This window comes from Periplaneta americana, chromosome 11 (assembly GCF_040183065.1).
Source record: "Periplaneta americana isolate PAMFEO1 chromosome 11, P.americana_PAMFEO1_priV1, whole genome shotgun sequence".
Lineage (NCBI taxonomy): Eukaryota > Metazoa > Arthropoda > Insecta > Blattodea > Blattidae > Periplaneta > Periplaneta americana.
Genome location: NC_091127.1, coordinates 140,967,443 through 140,988,052, shown reverse-complemented (window position 1 = coordinate 140,988,052; position 20,610 = coordinate 140,967,443). Strand labels below are relative to the sequence as shown.

The following is a 20,610-nucleotide window of genomic DNA, read 5'->3' as shown; positions in this document are numbered from 1 at the left end:
AATTTCAATACTCTCCAAAGTGACTCACTCGAATTGTGCAATATTCTGATCATGTTATTATTCTATCGCAAGTTATTGCAAAATTAATAAGTTTCCATACTGGATTAGACACCGTTTTCTATTATGTATCCCACATAGCCTATGTGAGAAAAAAGTCTGAGCTAGTACAGAAATATTGATACCATTTTGATATTACATTCAGTTTCCATTAGAGATGAAAACGCAATCTATGTACTCGGGGAATGGGCCACAAAATGTCGACTTTTATTGAGAATGGGGGAAGGTAGGTCGATTCCATGAACGAGTTTAATATTAGCTGCAATTTTATCCGCTTTACTGACGCCATAACATCTTTATTGCTTCTTATAATGATCGATAAACGGACTGAAAATCTGTTCCGGTGAAGCGATAACAACAACTCATATCTCATTTATTTATGGTACGTTAACTTGATACAAGATGGCGGCAGGCAATGATGTGTATTCAATAAAGAGACTTTATTGCTTGTCGGCTGCCGATTAACCTTCCCAAGAGCAGTAAAACTTGGAGAGGATGGCATTGTGTCGGACAGAAAGAAGTGCTCCTTCCATCTCTTCTAATCGAATTCGCTTATAGAGAGCTCTGGAGGAAGTAGAGAGAAGAAAATCATATTACTGTTCCGAGATGGGCTTCAATCCCGGATTAAAGGACCGGGCAGCAGGACAGAACTTGGACAGACGGACCTACAAGTCTGCCCTCGACCCATGTTTCTATATAGGTTAGCCATTTCCTTATATCGACTTATGCGAAAAAGAATCAAGACAAAGAATGGATGAAAATTGACCGAAATACGTAAAAATAAAAAAGCACTCGTTCCTTATACGAAACATAGACATGGTTCCCTGATACTACAAATAACCAATTTAATAAAATTTATTCTTTTCATTTCAAACATCAAACCAAAATGACAAGATGTTCCGCAATGAACAATTTTGGGACCTATTTTATTTCTAATATATGTTAATGATCTGCTAAACATAAATTTAGAAAAATTTAATGGATCTATATACCTATTCATATGCGGAGGATACAGTAGTTATTTTCAGTGGTTTTTCTTGGCAGGAAGCATATAGAAATGCTAATATAGGTGCTAACATTGTTAAAAAATGGCTTAATTCCAACTTCCTTTCTTTAAATATATCTAAATCAACTTTAGTTCCTTTTTCGTTAACAGCTGCCAGTGTTCAAAATTTAAAATTTAGCGATAAATATAGACTAATAAAACACAGTAATAATTGTTTAGATCCCAAAAGTTGTAAATGTCCACCATTGAAAGAAGCCACGTATGTCAAATATCTGGGTATCATTATTGATCAGAATTTAAAATGGCCTCATCACATTACTTATCTTTGTAAGAGGCTTCGTAAAACAATTTATAAATTCGTTAATCTTCGATGCTACTTACTCATTAGAGTTCTACGATATGTTTATTTGGCCATTATTCAGTCTATCATTCAATATGGTATAATTGTTTGGGATGGAAGTACAAAAATTAATCTTAGTCCGTTAAATTTACTACAAAAACGAATAATTAAAATTTGTTTGAAGAGACGTTTCGATTATCCTACTAAATTAATTTATTCTGAATTTAATGTATTTAATATTGAACAAATTTATAAGTATACGTTGTTAAACTTTTTTCATAATTATGACACAAGACGAAATATTAATTCAACATTAGTAGAACCTAAATGTCTCACATCTGCTGGTCAAAAGCATAGCATTAATTTTGGCCCTCGGTTGTACAATGCTTTAACTAAATTACACCCAGAACTTCTAACATGTAACCCACTAACATATAACAAGAAAATTAGAAACGTGTTAATATCTTCAATTTGATTAAATAAATTTATAGCCTATGTGTATGAATTAATCAACCTATATTATATTTGTATTCGATAATTTTGAAATATATATTAGTCCTACTTTTCACGTGCGATATTATTCTTCTCTAGTGTTAATATTATATTATATAATTCCATTGCCGCTGTAATTATATTATAGTTCCTATCTGATTTGACTTATTTATTTTTATTATTATTATTATTATTATTATTATTATTATTATTATTATTTATTTTAATATTATATCTGAACTGCGACCGAGCACGAGCGCTCCTCATTCGGTCTCAAATTTTGTTAATACTACTGTATCTTCTTTTTATATTGCTTGTATTATTTTATTTCTATTTCTCTTGTTTGTTTTGTAATTATATTCTTTATTCTGTATATTTAAGTTTAAATAAATTAAATTAAATTAAATTAAAATTTCTATATTGTGTTCCAGCTCCATCTTCGTCCGAGAAGCCCAAAACCTCTTCGTTTTTTAACTTTTTAAACAGTTATTATTAAGGCATTAGACTAGAAAATGTGGGAAAATGGAATTCCAAATAAAAGAAAATTTATTTACGTCTAACTTATTTTTTACTGATGACCAAGTGATAGTTGCCGAAGAGAGTGAAGATGCTGACTGTTTAATATGTAGAAGAGTACAGGAATTCGGGATTAAAAATAAATCTGAAAGAAACAGAATACATTACTGTAAGTAATCATGAATCCAAATTGAAGGACGCAAAATAAAGAAAATTAAACAATTTAAATAATTGGGTTCAGTACTGCAACAAGGTGGACCATCAAAATTTGAAATATATAGGCGGATATGTCAAGGGAAATGAGCTAATGTTAAACTAATTATTAATATTAGAAGAGAAAAATTCTCTCCGGCGCTGTGGATCGAATCCGGGTTCTCGATTCCACGTACCAAGCGCTCTAACCATTGAGCTACGCCGAAGTTCAATCCACAGCACCGGATCGAATCCCACTCCTCCAATGTTTTTCCCTTTGTGGCCTGACTCCAAGTTCGACACTTATGTTGTTGACATTTTTAAATTGTCAACTGCCATTATACAGGGACATCATTTTATTTTTACTTCAATTTTTATTGTACCTGAGTTTTTGAATGTACTTCACTCCCACCCCTTCTACTAATGAAGTTCCAACTCCACACAGAACCAAGACCGCAGATAGTAAGCAGTACTGAGTTACTGAGTATAGTACTTTCCAGAAATATGTTCGCGTTTTCCAGTGACGAAAAAGCTTTCAATATTGAATCATATTTTCGCACAGGTACTGTCCGTTTGCCTACATCGCATCCCGATTTCCCCCACCTGCTTCTGCTCGCCCCTCTGTAATAGCTGGGCTGTCTTAGCTCTTTTCTGAAAACATTAATTTCTCTTAGGAATTGGACGTCTACGTAATATTATACAGCTGTTTAATTTAACTTAAATAAAAGGGCCTCGTTAAGTAATTAACTGTCACGTGATTTCCTCCCTTTCTACAATCCTGAGGCATAACCACTTGGACGGACAGTAGATAGCATGTCTCAGTAATTTTATATTTTCGGGTCGGGCAGAAGTGAAGATTGAATTTACAGTAGGTAGAGTAGGTACAGAATTATTTCAACATGAGTTACTAGTACGAAGGACGAAACTGGTAATTGGAATTAGATGCAATAGTCTATAGTGCGATAATATGCACAAAAGAACTGAAGCCTGTATCGAAATAAGCGGCCACCATTTTCAAAATTGTGTCTAAATATTCATATTATGATTATTTTTCAATTTAACTTCTTTCTCTATATTGTACGCTAATGTGCTGTAGACAGTATAATATACACTGCATAATGAATACGTTCGCATGGATAACTCACTTCGTGAGTAAAAACACTTATTCTTAATACAGTACTGTACTTTGATTAAAGAAAAACCTAATGAAAATTATCAAACTCAAAATCGCGATATTTCCTAGTTTACGTAAATGGATGAACTACTTTTCTTCCTTCCTATACCTAGTAGAGTGATTTGTTTTTTACGCCAGTATCATCGAACTCCAGTATTGGAGGGGGGAGCAAGCGGTGTTTCCGGTTCTCTAAAGGTATAGACAGGTTAATATTAAAAATGTTAGTAAAATTAAAATGATGTCCCTGTACAAGGAGCGCAGTCAGTTAAATTACTTGGTGGCCGGGATTCCACAGTAATATGCACTGTTGTTCGAAGAATCTACGTGGGAAAGGGGAAAACACTGGAGGAGTGGGATTCGATCCGGTGCTGTGGATTTAACTTCGGCGTAGCTCAATGGTTAGAGCGCTTGGTACATAGAACCAAGGGTTCGATCCCCGGCACCGGAGCGAATTTTTTTTCTCTAATATTAATTGTTACCGTAACAGACGTATTCTGTAGGACCAAAAATTAATCTTTACGTAGACTTAAATTAATTACTCTGAAGCAGTAACATATTGGTGAAAACAAAATTTATATTATAAAATAATTTATAAAGCAATAGTGGAGATGCTGTACGAAGCGGAGAAGTGGACAACAAATAGGGTACAAAGAGGAAAATTAAGAGGCACTGAAATGGACTTTTGCTGAAGAACAGTTAGAAAGTCAAGGAGGGAAAATATAAATACAGTAATAAGGTAGATAATTAATGTACAAAAGGATTGTAAAATCCCTTTGCACAACGAAAAGTTACATTTGTTCGAATCAGATTTCTGCACATTTCAAGGATAAAACTAAATTTCTTTCAATAATTTATTATCATAATACACTGCTCTCTTAAATTTATTGAGCATATCGGGAATTGACCCTAGAATGCATGCTGTGGTGCTACGTCACCTATAGTTTATTGCCATACATTTGGATAACTTTCAACAGCTCTCAAATCACAGGTATTCATTCACTACTTAAAGTAGTTTCCACTCTTCAGTTCGTTGTGAGTTTCAAAGCAGTACACACGTTTCGCGAGCTTCCTAGGGTGGTTAGTAACCCTAGGTATACAGGCACGTTTGCAAGTTTTTATAGCCGTTTCTTGTCTTTGTGTTAGTGATGGCTGTAAGTGTAAGAGATGATGATGATGATGATGATGATGTAAACGCTGTTGTAAGTATAGGGCATAGATTGAAATAAAAGAAACAAGCTAGATTTACTTTATGTTCCCGCGCTAAAAACAGGAAAACAAAATTGTCTAGTGTGAAGGACAACAAACTGTCGTGCTCAGAACATAGGAGAAATATCTGCGTTGAATGTACAAAATGAGGGTGTTCTTATCCTTCAAGCTTAAAAATAATACTAACATCATTTCCAAATTATGCAATATTGTTATAAACATGTCTATTCTAAAAATAGTGTATTCAATTTGTAAGCAAACAGTAATTTATTATTATATATACCAACTATTTGTTATACATTTTCAAAACTCATGTGAAAAATAATTGTGTTACCAACAATCTCTATGTTTTAAATATAAAAATAATTACATAATTTTGATAATCTATCAGTTATCAGCAATTTTCAAAACTCTGACATTTCCATTATAGTTATTAAGTTTAGAAATTCTGTAATTTTGTAATTTTTTAAAGTTAATTTCTCTTTTCAAATTCAAATTACATTTTCATAATCCAAAAATTCTTGCATAACATATTCATAAAGAATATAATACAAAATAAAATCCATTACACATTAGGCCAAACAGAATATATGGGGTGACTAGTAACTCCAGGTATACAACCAAAGCTAAGGGTATGCAGTCTAGCGTTAAACTAGTGGCTTTCACAAAAGACGCTATTAAATGTTTCATATAAAACAATTTTTATCTCGGAAAGGAAAAGCAAACGAGCAAAATTGTATTGAACTTATTTTCGGAATATTTCAAAGAATAACTATCTGAAGTTATATGTCTGTGTCTGTGTGTGTGTGCGTGCGTGTGTGTGTTCGTATATACAGAGTGTTCCGGTAAGTGTGTGACAAATTATGAATTGTGATAGTGGTGTCTAATGAAACATCTTTTACTTATAAACCCATATCCTGCGGGACTTCAGTACAGACCGATTATTTAGTCCTGAGAGTTCAACGACGCGAAAGATGGGAAGTAATAGAAGTAGTGGGGAGAGTTCCGGAGTAATGATAAGGGCGAGCGGTCGGTAAAGGAATGCAGTACAGCTTAACTGTACTGGAAACACAACGCTATACCGCATGCGTGACATCCGATCGCTCTGACTGCAGGCAACAGACTAACCTGAACATCTCTTGACGTAACTCAATGTACTTGCCTGACCAAGACGCACATTGCCGGCGATTGTCAGGACTAAATAATCGTACTGGTCAAAGCTACATAATCTTGAAAACATTTTCACCCAGAATTTTACTCAACTAGTTTTTTTTCTCATTTGCAAGGTGGGATGCGTGGAACGAAAAATTAACTACTGTTTTGTTGAGGTGACTCTTTTCATCTCTCCTTTATATACAACTCAATTGAGTATACGTTCTCGCATAAGAAATGTACTATTCAAATTGTACGTATTACAAATGATTACATGTATCAGTACATCTTTACAAAAAGAAAAAGAACATTTAAACTAACAGCAAGTTTAACAGTTACTGTAGCATAGTAGACAAATTACTGAATGTTTACACAAACATCCATACATATTACATTCTCTTAGTGTAACCTAATGATACGTAACTAACTAGTAATAATGTTTACACAAAGTACTAAAACGCCTTAGTGTTACGCAACCAAAGATGGAGATATAATTACAAGTATTTAATACAGAAAGGGTATGCATCAAAAGTGTCATTGGAAAAACTGGCTGCTTTGAACGGTATGTAGCTTCGTGCTAGAGCGTCGCCGGATGTAGTTTTATAAGCAAAAGTTATTCCATTTGACACTACGTATCACATCTCAAAGTTTGTCGCACACTCACCCGAACATCCTATATGTATGTGCCTATGTTTGATATAGGATACCAGTGCTTTTATTTTAGTTGCTGTATTTAAATGACATATTTGCATTAGTATTTTAAATTTTCGATTATGAACATTATAGAGGTTACATAATCGCATGCAAATAGAAATAGTTTCAGTAATAAATTATGTTACAGTGGTATGTACTCCGGGTAATATTTAAGTTTGAATAATTTCATGTAAATTTCTAACATATTCCATAATATATTTTATTTAAAATATAAGTTATGCACAGTGTGCAGACATTTTGAATTCTGAACTATCTAAGCATTACATATACTTATTAGAGGGCCTCGTTGTCCTCTACTGAATGTTGTGTAATGAATGACTTTATTTAATCATCACGAAGACACTTATTAATGAAGAAAAATGGCTATACGAAGTTGGAGAGTTAGGCTGGCGCTGTGCATCGATCTCGGAATAGCTCAGATGGTAAGAGCACTCAGCGCGCCAAGCTGAGAGTCTTGCGTTCGTTTCCTGGTGGCGAAACGAAATTTTCTGCACAATTTTTGAGCATTAATTACTTTCCATTAAAATTTAATGACTAGTATATGACGTAGATTTATGTCAATTTTAATTATTTTCTATTTTATATGGAACGAACTTAATCTTCCATTTTTTTACCACAGTTATCATATTCTCTGGTAAAATCCCTCACACAAACAGAATAATGCTTCGTCGATGTCCACTACCTTCGATGCATAGGAATAGTTCTGCATATTTGCTCTTGTTGTTGAGTTTGTGGCCTGCCAAATTGGTGTTCAGTGGAACAGTTGAGTCTATCAGAACTGTACTGCGTTGTTGCTTATCTATTAGCACTGCATCCGGTTTATTGCCGAGGCTGTTTTGGTCTATTCTGACCTCTGCATTCCAATAGAGATTATAATGGAAATTCTCTATCACCATTGATGACTATAGTAGTGTTATGGATGTTCAATGAATTGGAGGACTGAATTTGCAAGTTGTTAGTGGAATACCGTGGCGACGTCATGCTATCAGTACATTTCCTCATTTCACGTTCGATACTTCCTCCCGGCTGTGTTCTCTTATTTTCTGCTTGTGCTTATGTAGCTCGAATTGGTCCTTTTATAGTATATTTTAGAATATTTCAACAACAGTCTGTTGATAGGTAAAATAATATCTTGAATTGCTTGCGTGATGCGAGCATTTCTAATGTTTCTAATTTCTTTTCTTTCCTGCTATTTGTCATTGTATTAGGCCTGCCAACAATTTTGAGTTAAGACTTATGTCAGAATATATCACTTCAGAGTATAAATTGCTATAATAAAAAAAGTATTTATTTAATTACCTCTTCCTTATAAAAAGGATAAAGATAAATACTTTTGGTGTTATTCTATTACATCCTTCGTATGTAAAGCATTAAGATAAGCAAATTTAATTTAACTTTATTCTTTTACTTCCTCCTTATACTTAACATAATAATAATAATAATAATAATAATAATAATAATAATAATAATAATAATAATAATAATAATGTTTTATTTCCGCTGGCAGAGTTAAGGCCATAAGGCCTTCTCTCCCACTCAACGAGCCTTAATCAATACAATACATATTTAAATTACGAATATTTACACTACACTTAAAAGGTTCTCTAGCAATATTCTTCAGTTAAGTTTTAACGACTAGTAGACTACATATTTATTTAAATTTAGGTAAACCTGTAAGGTAAAGTAGTAACTTAATTTATGAACTAATTTAATTCAATCAATTATAATTAGAGATTTGAGATAGCTAGTAAAATGATGAAAATTAATTTAATGTAAGCTTACTAGAACTATGTTACAGGGAGAAAAAAAATATATATATAATCTAAAATATATTTCTATAATAAAAATATTAATGTAATTGCCATTAGAGGTTTTGTAAATCTATTTAGAGAAATTAATGATAATAATAAGAATGGACAGATGTCAGTTTCATTATATGTAATAAATATTAATCATAACTAATTTGTTAAGTAAGAATTTATGTAATTTTGACCTAAATGAAGTTAATGTCCAACAACCCCTTTACATCACTCGGTAGCGAGTTCCAATTTCTAGCAACTGAAACTGTATAAGATGAAGAATATAAAGATGTCTTGTGGTAGGGTATAATGAGTAAATTGTTATGATGGGACCTGATACTTAGCTGATGATATGCGGATAAATTTTGAAAACGAGAAGCCAAATGCATTGGGGTAACGGTGAGCAGAATGTGAAATAAGAGAACAAGAGAATGCAGAGCTCGTCGATCGCTTAGCCTTAGCCAAGACAGAGTTTGGAAAGACGGGGAAACATGATCATACTTACGAATATTGCAAATATAACGGACGACGCATTATGCACACGTTGTAGCCCGCTGCTCAAATTTGTATTTAGGTTACTAAATATAATATCGCAGTAGTCGAAGTGTGGCATCACGAATGTTTGTACAAGGATTAATTTTAATTTATCAGGAAGAAAGTGCTTCAGTCGCTTTAATGAGTGAATAATAGAAAATATTTTTTTTTGGAAGTGTGATTCACTTGTTCATTCCATTCCAGGTGTCAATCCATATAAATGCCAAGGTTCTTCACAGTCGAGCTGTATAGAATAGTAGTTTATCGGTGGCAAATTTTGTTTGTCACACTTCGATCTTTGACAACATAGAACATAGGCATCTTTCAATTTATTTCATTACTTTCGTCTTATGCTAAGCATAAATAGAAACCATTCTGATTTTTTTAAATTCCTCCTCATGCAAAGCATAAAAATAAACACATTTACATTTATTACATCATTATGAAAAACACAGAGAAACAATTTCTTGTGCAAAGCATATAGATTGTATACATCGCTGACTAATAATACTTTACAGTAATCATACTTCAGATGAATACAAACCTCTGACACGTCATATCACCAAGTGAAATGTGCTGCTTGATAATAGATGTAAGTTACATATCAGCCAGAACCCGAATCAGAGGTAAACTTAATATTATGATAATTATCAGGGAAAGGATTTATATGTAAATACATATTTACTTATAAAGCTAATATAATTTATATTTTGCATTATCTTTATGTTTCACAATGTGTAGGGTTGAAAAATCCTACTTTTATTTTCCATATTTTTCCATATTTTAGAGTTTAGTACATATTTTCGTTAATTTCCATATATTTTCCATATTTCATATAAAACAGTCCATATTATATTAGGTTTAACAATAAAACAAAACAAAATTCCATTAACTTTTAAAAATACATTTCAACAATAGAGATTTAAACACATGTTCAGTAATCCCTTTAACATCAGAGTTATTTGAAAATTAGCAGTCCTATCAACAATGGGAAAGTAAGTTACAAAACTGTATTAATTTAATTTAAAATTTTTAACAGACTTCAGTTGTGCAGCTCAACAGTTAAATGCCAGTCAGAGTACACATAGGTTCAGTTTTGTAAATCATACTATAAAGACGGTAAATATGCCAAAAGTACGTCATTCAGTCAATTTAAAATCAAAACTAACAAGTTACATTTCAGAATTTAAAGAAGATGGTTTATCAACTGACAATAAAATATTATTTTGTAATTTGTGTCAGTGTGCAGTATCATCTACACAAAAGTTCCTGGTGCAACAACACATTACAACTAGTAAACATCAGGCCAACAAACAACTAAATTCCAAGCAGAGACAATTGTTTTTAACACAACCAACAACATCGAATGTAAGATCTGAGTTTAACATCGACCTGTGCCGTTCTCTCATCTCTGCTGATATTCCTCTCTACAAACTAAAGAATAAGGTCTTCAGGGAATTCCTTGAAAAATATACTCAACATACAATCCCGGATGAGTCAACACTTAGGAAGACGTATGCTCCATCCATCTACGATGAGACAATACAGAAGATAAGAGATGAAATTAAAGATAGTTCAATTTGGGTTTCCATTGATGAGACTCCCGACAAAGAAGGTAGACTTGTTGGTAATGTAGTTATCGGTTTGTTAAGTGAACAATATTCTGAACGAATTCTTTTACATTGTGATGTTCTAGAAAAGTGCAATAACAAAACTATAGTTAAACTGTTCAACGAAGCTATGGGTATCCTGTGGCCAAAGGGTATTATGTACGATAATGTGTTATTCTTTATTAGCGATGCTGCCCCTTATATGGTCAAAGCTGGACAAGCATTATCTGTTGTATATCCTAAATTGACTCATTTTACTTGTGTGGCGCATGCATTTCATCGTGTGGCAGAAGTGGTCAGAGACAATTTCCCTAAAGTAGATTTGTTGATTTCATCAGTGAAAAAAGTATTTCTCAAAGCTCCCAGTAGAGTTAACGTGTTAAAAGAAATGTACCCTGAAATTCCATTGCCACCAAAGCCAATTTTAACTAGATGGGGTACATGGCTAGAAGCAGTTGAATATTATGCCGAACATATAGACTCTATTAACAATGTTCTCCTTGCATTGGACTCTGAAGATGCAGTCTCAATTGATACTGCGAAAACAGTTACCTGTGACATAAGTGTGAAGAATGACTTAGCTCACATTCAGCATACATTTTCATGCATCATAAAAACGCTCAAAAGTCTCCAAAATAGGCACCTTTCACTATCTGAAAGTTTTGAAATTATAAATAGTACTGTGGAACAACTGAATCGTGGTAGAGGTAAAGTTGCAGATGCAGTAAGAGCTAAGGTGGACACTGTACTTTCAAAAAACCCTGGATATGAAGAACTACAAAAGGTTGTTGCTGTGATGAGTGGTGAATCAACAGTGAAGATTAACTTGGACTTATCCCCAGCAGACATTGTGAAATTGAATTATGTACCAGTTACTTCTTGTGACGTCGAACGCTCTTTTAGTCAGTATAAATCTATCCTCAGAGACAATAGAAGAAGATTCACTTTTCAGCACTTGAAAGAAATGTTTGTAACCTATTGTTATGGTAACAGACAATAAAAATTGTGTTTTGTTGAAACTACATTGGAAGATAAGGTACGTCCATTATATTTTTTGTTTAGTTTGATTAAAATGTACCAATATTTAACGTACATAGTCATTTTTTTATAATTTTAAGTCCATATTTAATTCCATATTTTGGTAAAAATCCATATTTAATTCCATATTTTGGTAAAAATAACTACATATATATTTACATATTTCATATATTTTTAGTCCATATAAATCCGTTCCCTGATAATTATATTACACACGTTCAATAAAACCTTCATTATTTAATTTAATATTATAATGTTTATTTAATGATTATCTTAATTAATGAAATTAGTACAAAAATTATATTATTTTTTTCATTTTTAGCTTTGAATATTTTGATGATATCGAAATACTACGCCACCAAATAGAAGAAAACATAAAAAATGAAAAAAAAAAAAAAAAAAATATATATATATATATATATTCATACGAGGAATTATTTATATTATTAAATACTTAATAATTCTCATATTCAGCTAGCATATCAACATTGACTCACAACTACCCACATTCATATTATAATACTAATATGTGAGAGCTAATGTACATAATAAACATTCAATAACACTAAAACACTATGATCACATGCAGCAACATAATACAGAACATAGATTTTATATGATACCAAACAAACTAAAATTGTATATGAATTGTAAACAAATCTTCATGTACGTTATTATATCAATATTTGCATTTTAATCACCTAATATTTTAATATAAGTTGCTTAGGCAAATATTTGGGGCTAAGAGGGATGAAGTTACAGGAGAATGGAGAAAGTTACACAACGCAGAGCTGCACGCATTGTATTCTTCACCTGACATAATTAGGAACATTAAATCCAGACGTTTGAGATGGGCAGGGCATGTAGCAGGTATGGGGAATCCAGAAATGCATATAAAGTGTTAGTTGGGAGGCCGGAGGGAAAAAGACCTTTAGGGAGGCCGAGACGTAGATGGGAAGATGATATTAAAATTGATTTGAGGGAGGTCGGATATGATGATAGAGACTGGATTAATCTTGCTCAGGATAGAGACCAATGGCGGGCTTACGTGAAGGCGGCAATGACCCTCCGGGTTACTTAAAAGCCAGTAAGTAAGTAATATTTTTAATAGGATCACAAACAAATAAATGAAGGCTTGTAAAATATACATTAAATTTTTTACCGATGAAAATTGTGGCAAATATTGGAAGAAAGAGGATATCCCCAACAACTTGTAAGAATGATACAATGCTTCTATTCCCAAACAAAAATAAATGTGAAAAACAATGGTAAAACTTCTGTAAAAATTGTTACTAATCAGGGTGTCAGACAAGGGTGTACTTTATCACCTACACTTTTTAGTATTTATATAGACGATCTAGTGGGGAAGTGGAAACAGCTAGTGAATGTAGGTTTTCAAATTTCAAAGAATAACTTTCTAAATATAATGTTATTAGCCGATGATTTAGTTGTTATTCAGAATAGTGAGTCTGCCCTAAAAAATTCTCTTTTTAAACTTAATGAAATTGAAGAACTATATAATATGAAAATTTCCCGAATAAAGACAAAGGTAATGACATTTATAGGCAAGGAATCGATCAGAACAAAAATAGCTATAAATAACTGCTACATAGAACAGGTAAGCCATTTTAATTATCTGGGAAGTGATGTTGCCTTTGATAAAGAATATGACATGGACAAAAAAATATGTAATTTTCAAAGAGTATGTGGAACAATTAATAGAACATTTAGAAACAAAATACGTAAAGAAACAAAATTAAAGTTTTATAAAGTCTTGGCCGTACCTGCACTGGCATACGGAAGTGAACCTTGGACATTAACCAAGAAGCAACAAAGCAAAATACAGACGACAGAAATGAAATTTCTAAGAAATGTGAAGGGATGTACGGAGAGAAACTTAATAACAAATGAAAACATAAGAGAAGAGTTAACAATTTTTAAATAAAATGAAAGATTAAAAGATTATAAACAAAATTGCAAAGAATATGTCGATAGAATGCCAGATACCAGACTTACTAAACAAATAATGCAATATCATCTTAAAGGAAGAAGATCGGTGGGCAGGCTTAGGAAACGATGGCTGGAGGACTTTGAAGACGGAACAGCCATTTGATTGCCTATACCATAAAGTGAAGAAGAAAGAAGACTTTCAACTTTTAAGTTTTTTATCTCTATTGACATTGATATTCAAACGGTATGTAATTTGTAAAACAACAAACGTATCTGATGATATCACAATCAAGAGCGATGAAAACGTTAATGCGAACTTTTAAATGTCATATAAAGGAATAATACCTGGTATATGGCATGTTAAGTCAATGACGTACAAAATATTAAATCTATATAATTGAATTTTCATAGACTTATCTCAAAATTCCCTCAAAATGAATTGCAAAACACATTTTTAGTTTCAGAATATTATCCAATGAAGTAAATTATACTTTTGAGTAGTTCATTCTCCAATTTTAATATTCTATTACCTTAAAACAAGAAAATATATTTTTAACAACTTCAAATTATATGATAAGAAAAGTTATATTATAATTTCAGTCAACAACTTATCAGATTGGTACAGAAACAAGTTTTGTTACAATGATCACATTATAATTCTTAGTTGCATCCACGAATATTTTAGATTTTACAAGAAATCATCATCAGATGGAAACAATAAATTAGACAAATTGAACACAAGTGAAATTTAAAATATAAATTTCACATAATAAATAAAACAGTATAGGAACATTATCATATGTCAAAATAATGTGATCAATGTAATAAAACTTGTTTTGTACCAATCTGATATGTTGTTGGCTGAAATTGTAATATAATTTTTGTTATCATTGAAATTATCTGAACTTTAACTTCAACATGACTTTTAAACTTCAAATTATGTAACTCTGAAAATATTGGGAATAGAACCCATGTTTATATAACTTTTTTTGCTCAAAATATATTTTTTTAAATTATGGTTTATTTAATAACGCTCGCAACTGCAGAGGTTATATCAGCGTCGCCGGTGTGCCGGAATTTTCTCCCGCAGGAATTCTTTCACAGCCAGTAAATCTCCTGACAGGAACCTGTCGCATTTAAACATACTTAAATGCCATCGATTTATTTAGTACCGGTAGGTTATTTTACGACGCTTTATCAACAGCTTTGGTTATTTAGCGTCTGAATGAGATGAAGGTGATAATGCCGGTGAAATGAGTCCGGGCTCCAACACCGTAAGTTACCCAGCATTTGCTCATATTGGGTTGAGGGAAAACCCCGGAAAAAACCTCAAACAATTAACTTGTCCCGACCGGGAATCGAACCAGGGCCACCTGGTTTCGCGGCTAGACGTGCTAACCGTTCCTCCACAGGCGTGGACTAAAATGTCATCGATCTAGGCCGGAATCGAACCCGCAACCTCGAGCATAGAGGACCAGCGCTATACCAACTACTACGCTACCGAGGCCGACTCAAAATGTCTTCGGGATTATTTTCCGTAAATGGCGGTAACTCCTCGTGAATCATCCAGTATAATATATTGAAACAGGTTATCGGACATCGAAAATATCCCTGGTTCCTATAGAATAAAATAGAATGATTTATTTTCGTTTGCAGACTTCAGGCCACTTTTACACTCAACCAACCTTAATCAATACAATACTTACTTACGTAATTACTTACTTACTTACTGGCTTTTAAGGAACCCGGTGGTTCATTGCCGCCCTCACATTAGCCCGCTATTGGTCCCTATCCTGAGAAAGATTAATCCATTCTCTATCATCATATCCCACCTCCCTCAAATCCATTTCAATATTATTTTCCCATCTACGTCTCGGCCTCTCTAAAGGTCTTTTTCCCTCTGGCCTCCCAAATAACACTCTATATCCATCTCTGGATTCGCCCATACGTGCTACATGCCCTGCCCATCTCAAACGTCTGGATTTAATGTTCCTAATTATGTCAGGTGAAGAATACAATGCGTACAGCTCTGCGTTGTGTAACTTTCTCCATTCTCCTGTAACTTCATCCCTCTTAGCCCCAAATATTTTCCTCAGCACCTTATTCTCAAACATCCTTAACCTATGTTTCTCTCTCAAAGTGACAGTCCAAGTTTCACAACCATAAAGAACACCCGGTAATATAACTGTTTTACAAATTCTAACTTTCAGATTTTTTGACAGCAGACTGGATGATGAAAGCTTCTCAACCGAATAATAACACGCATTTCCCCCATATTTATTCTGTGTTTAATTTCCTCCCGAGTATCATTTATATTTGTTACTGTTGCTCCAAGATATTTGAACTTCTCCATCTCTTCAAAATATAAATTTCCAATTTTTATATTTCCATTTCGTACGATATACTTTGCATTTTCGAGATTTGCTTCCAAAGCTATCTCTTTACTTGCTTCCAGTAAAATTCCCGTGTTTTCCCTTATCGCTTGTTGATTTTCTCCTAATATATTCACGTCATCCGCATAGACAAGCAGTTGATGTAACCCGTTCAATTCCAAAACTAAAATACAATACATATTTAAATTACGAATATTTACAGTACCCTTAAAACATTATCCAACAATATTCTTCAGTTAAGTTCTAACGACTAGTACATGTTTATTTAAATTTAAATAAAGCTATAAGATAATGTAGTAACTTAATTTAAGAGCTAATTTACTTGGGTTGGATGAAAAGTAATGGCAACAGTTCGATATTTCTGACATGCCTTCATTCACAGGGGTACAACATTTACGTACCTTCTACATAGTCGCCCCCCTTATTAGTACCTTTTGCCAAATGTTTGGAAGGCGTCGTACACCATCAGCGCGTCCATATTTGTTGATGTTCCGTACTGACCGCCCTAAAGCACGGATAATTTCATCTCTGGTATTGTACCGGGTCCCTCGCAGTGGTTCTTTCACTTTGGTGAAAAGATCATAATCGCATGGATCATATCGGGTGAGTACGGTGGATGTTCCAGTAGTCCGCGTATTCCGTCTGTCTTGGAGGTACAGCGTGGTGCAGTATTACCCCATCAATGTCATACGCCACAATGAACATCTCCTTCACAGCACTTTGTGTAGGGCGCACTTTCTTTGGACGAGGAGAACCGGGATGCTTCCATTCATTTGATTGGCGTTTCAAGTTTGGTTCATACGAGCGAGTCCAGGTTTCGTCCATAGCGACGATTCGTCCAAGAAAGTCGTCACCTTCCCTTTGGTACCGGTGCAACAAGGCCTTCCCGGAACGCTTTAACCCATCGTGCAACTGTGCGATATGGCAACGCTGCATCGCCACATGCTTCACGCAGTCCCTGAAAACATTCTTGTGCACTATGACCTGGTGTCATTTCAATTTTGATCCAGAAACGTTGCTCTAGTTTTGTAAGGATGGTCTTAGGGCGCTCGCACTATCCCTATGAAAGTGAAAGTTCTACACACTGCAGTAGATTGACAGAGTACTGTCGCCGATGGCTGCACTAACTCATCTAACAGTCCTTGTTCATGTCCACACAGCTGGCAGCTCTCGAACGCACCATCGTCACGTGACAGCAGTGTTGCCATTACTTTTTATCCAAGCTATGTAATTCAATCAATTATAATCAATTTGAGATAGCTAGTAAAATGATTAGAATTAATTTAATATAAGTTTGTGCGAGATCGTGCGTATTTGCTTGTTTTCCGCACAGAACCAATACGCGGTAAGTGTAAATACCACATTCAGTATTCCCAACGTAACACACATAACAATTTCCCTCTTCTTATCGCTTAAGCGCGACATTCATTTTACTGCTTTAGGCTTTTAACATATTATTTTTAGAGACGTTTAACATAGTAATAATTATAAATTGGAAACTTACCACTGCAATTTCACCTAAATTGCAATGTTAATTATTGTTTTTAAATATTTGCAAAAATTAAGTAAAGTCTACTACTCCACGAAACTTATTGTATTCCTGATACAAGTAGCATTAAGGAAGCCGTGAAAAAATCAACAAGATTCCAGATGCGGATGTTATTACTGCAATATGTTATATAAATAATATTGTTAAAATATTAAAATGAAAAATAAATCATTACATAACCTTACCGTTTGTTTTAAGTTCGCATTTATAGACTGGGGAAAAAAAGACAGACGTATATCACGGACTGCTGGAGTATAGTAAACACAGAAAACATTTTACAGCAACAATGTTGAAGAAAGATATTTTGGTGTTCCGAAGTTGGCGTCATTAAACAGAAACCAACATGGAGATTTCATTGCAACTAATTAGAAATTCGTCTTTCAGGTGTGTAATAAACGATCTTCGCACAAAATAATGTACGATACACGAGCAGTATGTTTGTTTTCATGTTCTCGGAAATTAAAAAAGCTGAACTACGTTTCGCGTTTTCAATCTTTTCCTCGACCATGAAAACGTCAACATACCGCTCTTGTAACGTACTATTACTAGAATCCTATCGAAGAAAGATAAGCAATTCTCTAAAAGTACAAAGAAATGGACTCTGATATAACATCTTCTGTAACGATAGTATATCATACTTCCATGTTTCCGTCATATTCTCTGAATAACCTAGTGTAGCACATGTGACAGGAATTAGGGGAGTGAGAGACGGCCTTGAAACCGGCGACACTCGACTGAGAAATGGCAGCCGGTACAGAAATTGCATTGATTATCCTAGTCGGGATTTACACTTGAGGCTGTTTGCATAGAAATGTGTGCACAAGTAATCTCTAGGATATAAGAACAATTCAGTGTCATATACTACTCAGCAGGGCATCGGAGAGGAATGCCCGCCCTCCCGCCGAGTGCTGCGAACCACGCGGCAGGCACAACAATTGGCTGCGAGTTGCAGCAGGTCAAGAGCCCGTGACATGCATCAAGTGTTTATGTGACTGCATTATGGCAGGCGTGTCCCTATTAGCATACTAATGGCTGACAATTGCATGTTGCGTTAAGCTACTTCAGCAGTTCTGTCGACGCCTCCCCCCACGTATCGAGCGGCGTTGAGCAGCGCTGGAATTAAACAGCAGGGCAACCGATCACAACCACTCGCTTCAAAGCGTTGCAAAAATGAGTTTCGTGAAATGAGACATTTTCTCACCATATCTATTACGTAGAAATTAAAACAGTAATGATTATAGTTTAAGGAATGATCTGTTAAATCGTAAATCATCACATTTATACAGATTGCTTTCTTACTTAAAGTAACAAAATTTCCGCTTCTTGAATTCTCTACATTCTCTTACCCTGTCGTAATTATACAGAGTGTCCCATTTATCTTGACCACGCAAAATGACTTTGTACGCAGTGGCGCCAAATTTTTGGGAAACATTGAGTGAGCTAAACCACTTGTTATAAGTAAAATAAATAAATTTTATAAATAATAGTAGAGTAGTAGTAGTAGTAATAATACCAATAATAATAATAATAATAATAATAATGGTTTAATTAGACCTAAATTATTTGTCGGCAGTTTCCTTGAACCTTCTATTTTTCCTTTCTACTATTCTCAAAATATGCAACTTAATAATAGTAATATACGTTACAAGAGCGGTATGTTGACGTTTTCATGGGCGAGGAAAAGATTGAAAAAGCGAAACGTAGTTGAGCTTTTTTAATTTCCGAGAACATGAAAACAAACATACCGCTCGTGTATCGTACATTATTTTGTGCGAAGATCGTTTATTACATACCTGAAAGACGAATTTATAATTAGTTGCAATGCAATCTCCATATTGGTTTCTCTTTAATGACGGCAACTTCGGAAAACCAAAATATCTTTCTTCAACATTGTTGCTGTAAAATGTTTTCTGTGTTTACTATACTCCAGCAGTCCGTGATATACGTCTGTCTTTTTTTCCCCAGTCTATAAATGCGAACTTAAAACAAACGGTAAGGTTATGTAATGATTTATTTTTCATTTTAATATTTTAACAATATTATTTATATAACACATTGCAGTAATAACATCCGCATCTGGAATCTTGTTGATTTTTTCACGGCTTCCTTAATGTTACTTGTATCAGGAATACAATACGTTTCGTGGAGTAGTAGACTTTACTTAATTTTTGCAAATATTTAAAAACAATAATTAACATTGCAATTTAGGTGAAATTGCAGTGGTAAGTTTCTAATTTATAATTATTACTATGTTAAACGTCTCTAAAAATAATATGTTAAAAGCCTAAAGCAGTAAAATGAATGTCGCGCTTAAGCGATAAGAAGAGGGAAATTGTTATGTGTGTTACGTTGGGAATACTGAATGTGGTATTTACACTTACCGCGTATTGGTTCTGTGTGGAAAACAAGCAAATACGCACGATCTCGCACAAAATAATTTATGACACGCAGTCTGTACATCAGCGGTGACCAAAACTCGAACGGCAGTGATTACACACGAGTGACAGGCTAAGAAATAAGGAGACGGGGGAGAGGTACTTGGCATGAAAACTACAACCACTGGTGGTTCGTGCACTAACATTGAGTTCTTCATCAACCCCGCGAATAAAAATCGCAAGCTTTGCTCTATCAGTAATGTCACTACTATAATCAAGAACCAATTAAAAATATATACAAATATTCTTGCTTTTCAAAATATATATGCCTCGCGAACAGAATCAGAAATTTTCTGAATTCTCTTCTGGATATTTAGTCGAGAAATCCGCAGTTTTTTCAAAATTAATTAACAACTTTCATTAGACAAATTATTTCAGCCACCTTGTTCATTACGCTTTTATAAAACTCTCCTTCGTTGGGTCGACCTGGTTGGCGAGTTGGTATAGCGCTGG

At 33.9% G+C, this 20,610-nt stretch overlaps 1 long non-coding RNA gene across 1 annotated transcript in view; it reads right to left on the bottom strand.

The window, feature by feature from the left end:
• Positions 1 to 2,460: 2,460 nt before the first annotated feature.
• Positions 2,461 to 20,610, bottom strand: part of LOC138708639 (uncharacterized) — a 1,278,266-nt gene continuing 1,260,116 nt past the window's right edge. Inside the window, exon 5 of the long non-coding RNA XR_011334745.1 lies at positions 2,461 to 2,556. This is a non-coding gene — a long non-coding RNA (uncharacterized lncRNA). The remainder of the gene's footprint in view (positions 2,557 to 20,610) is intronic.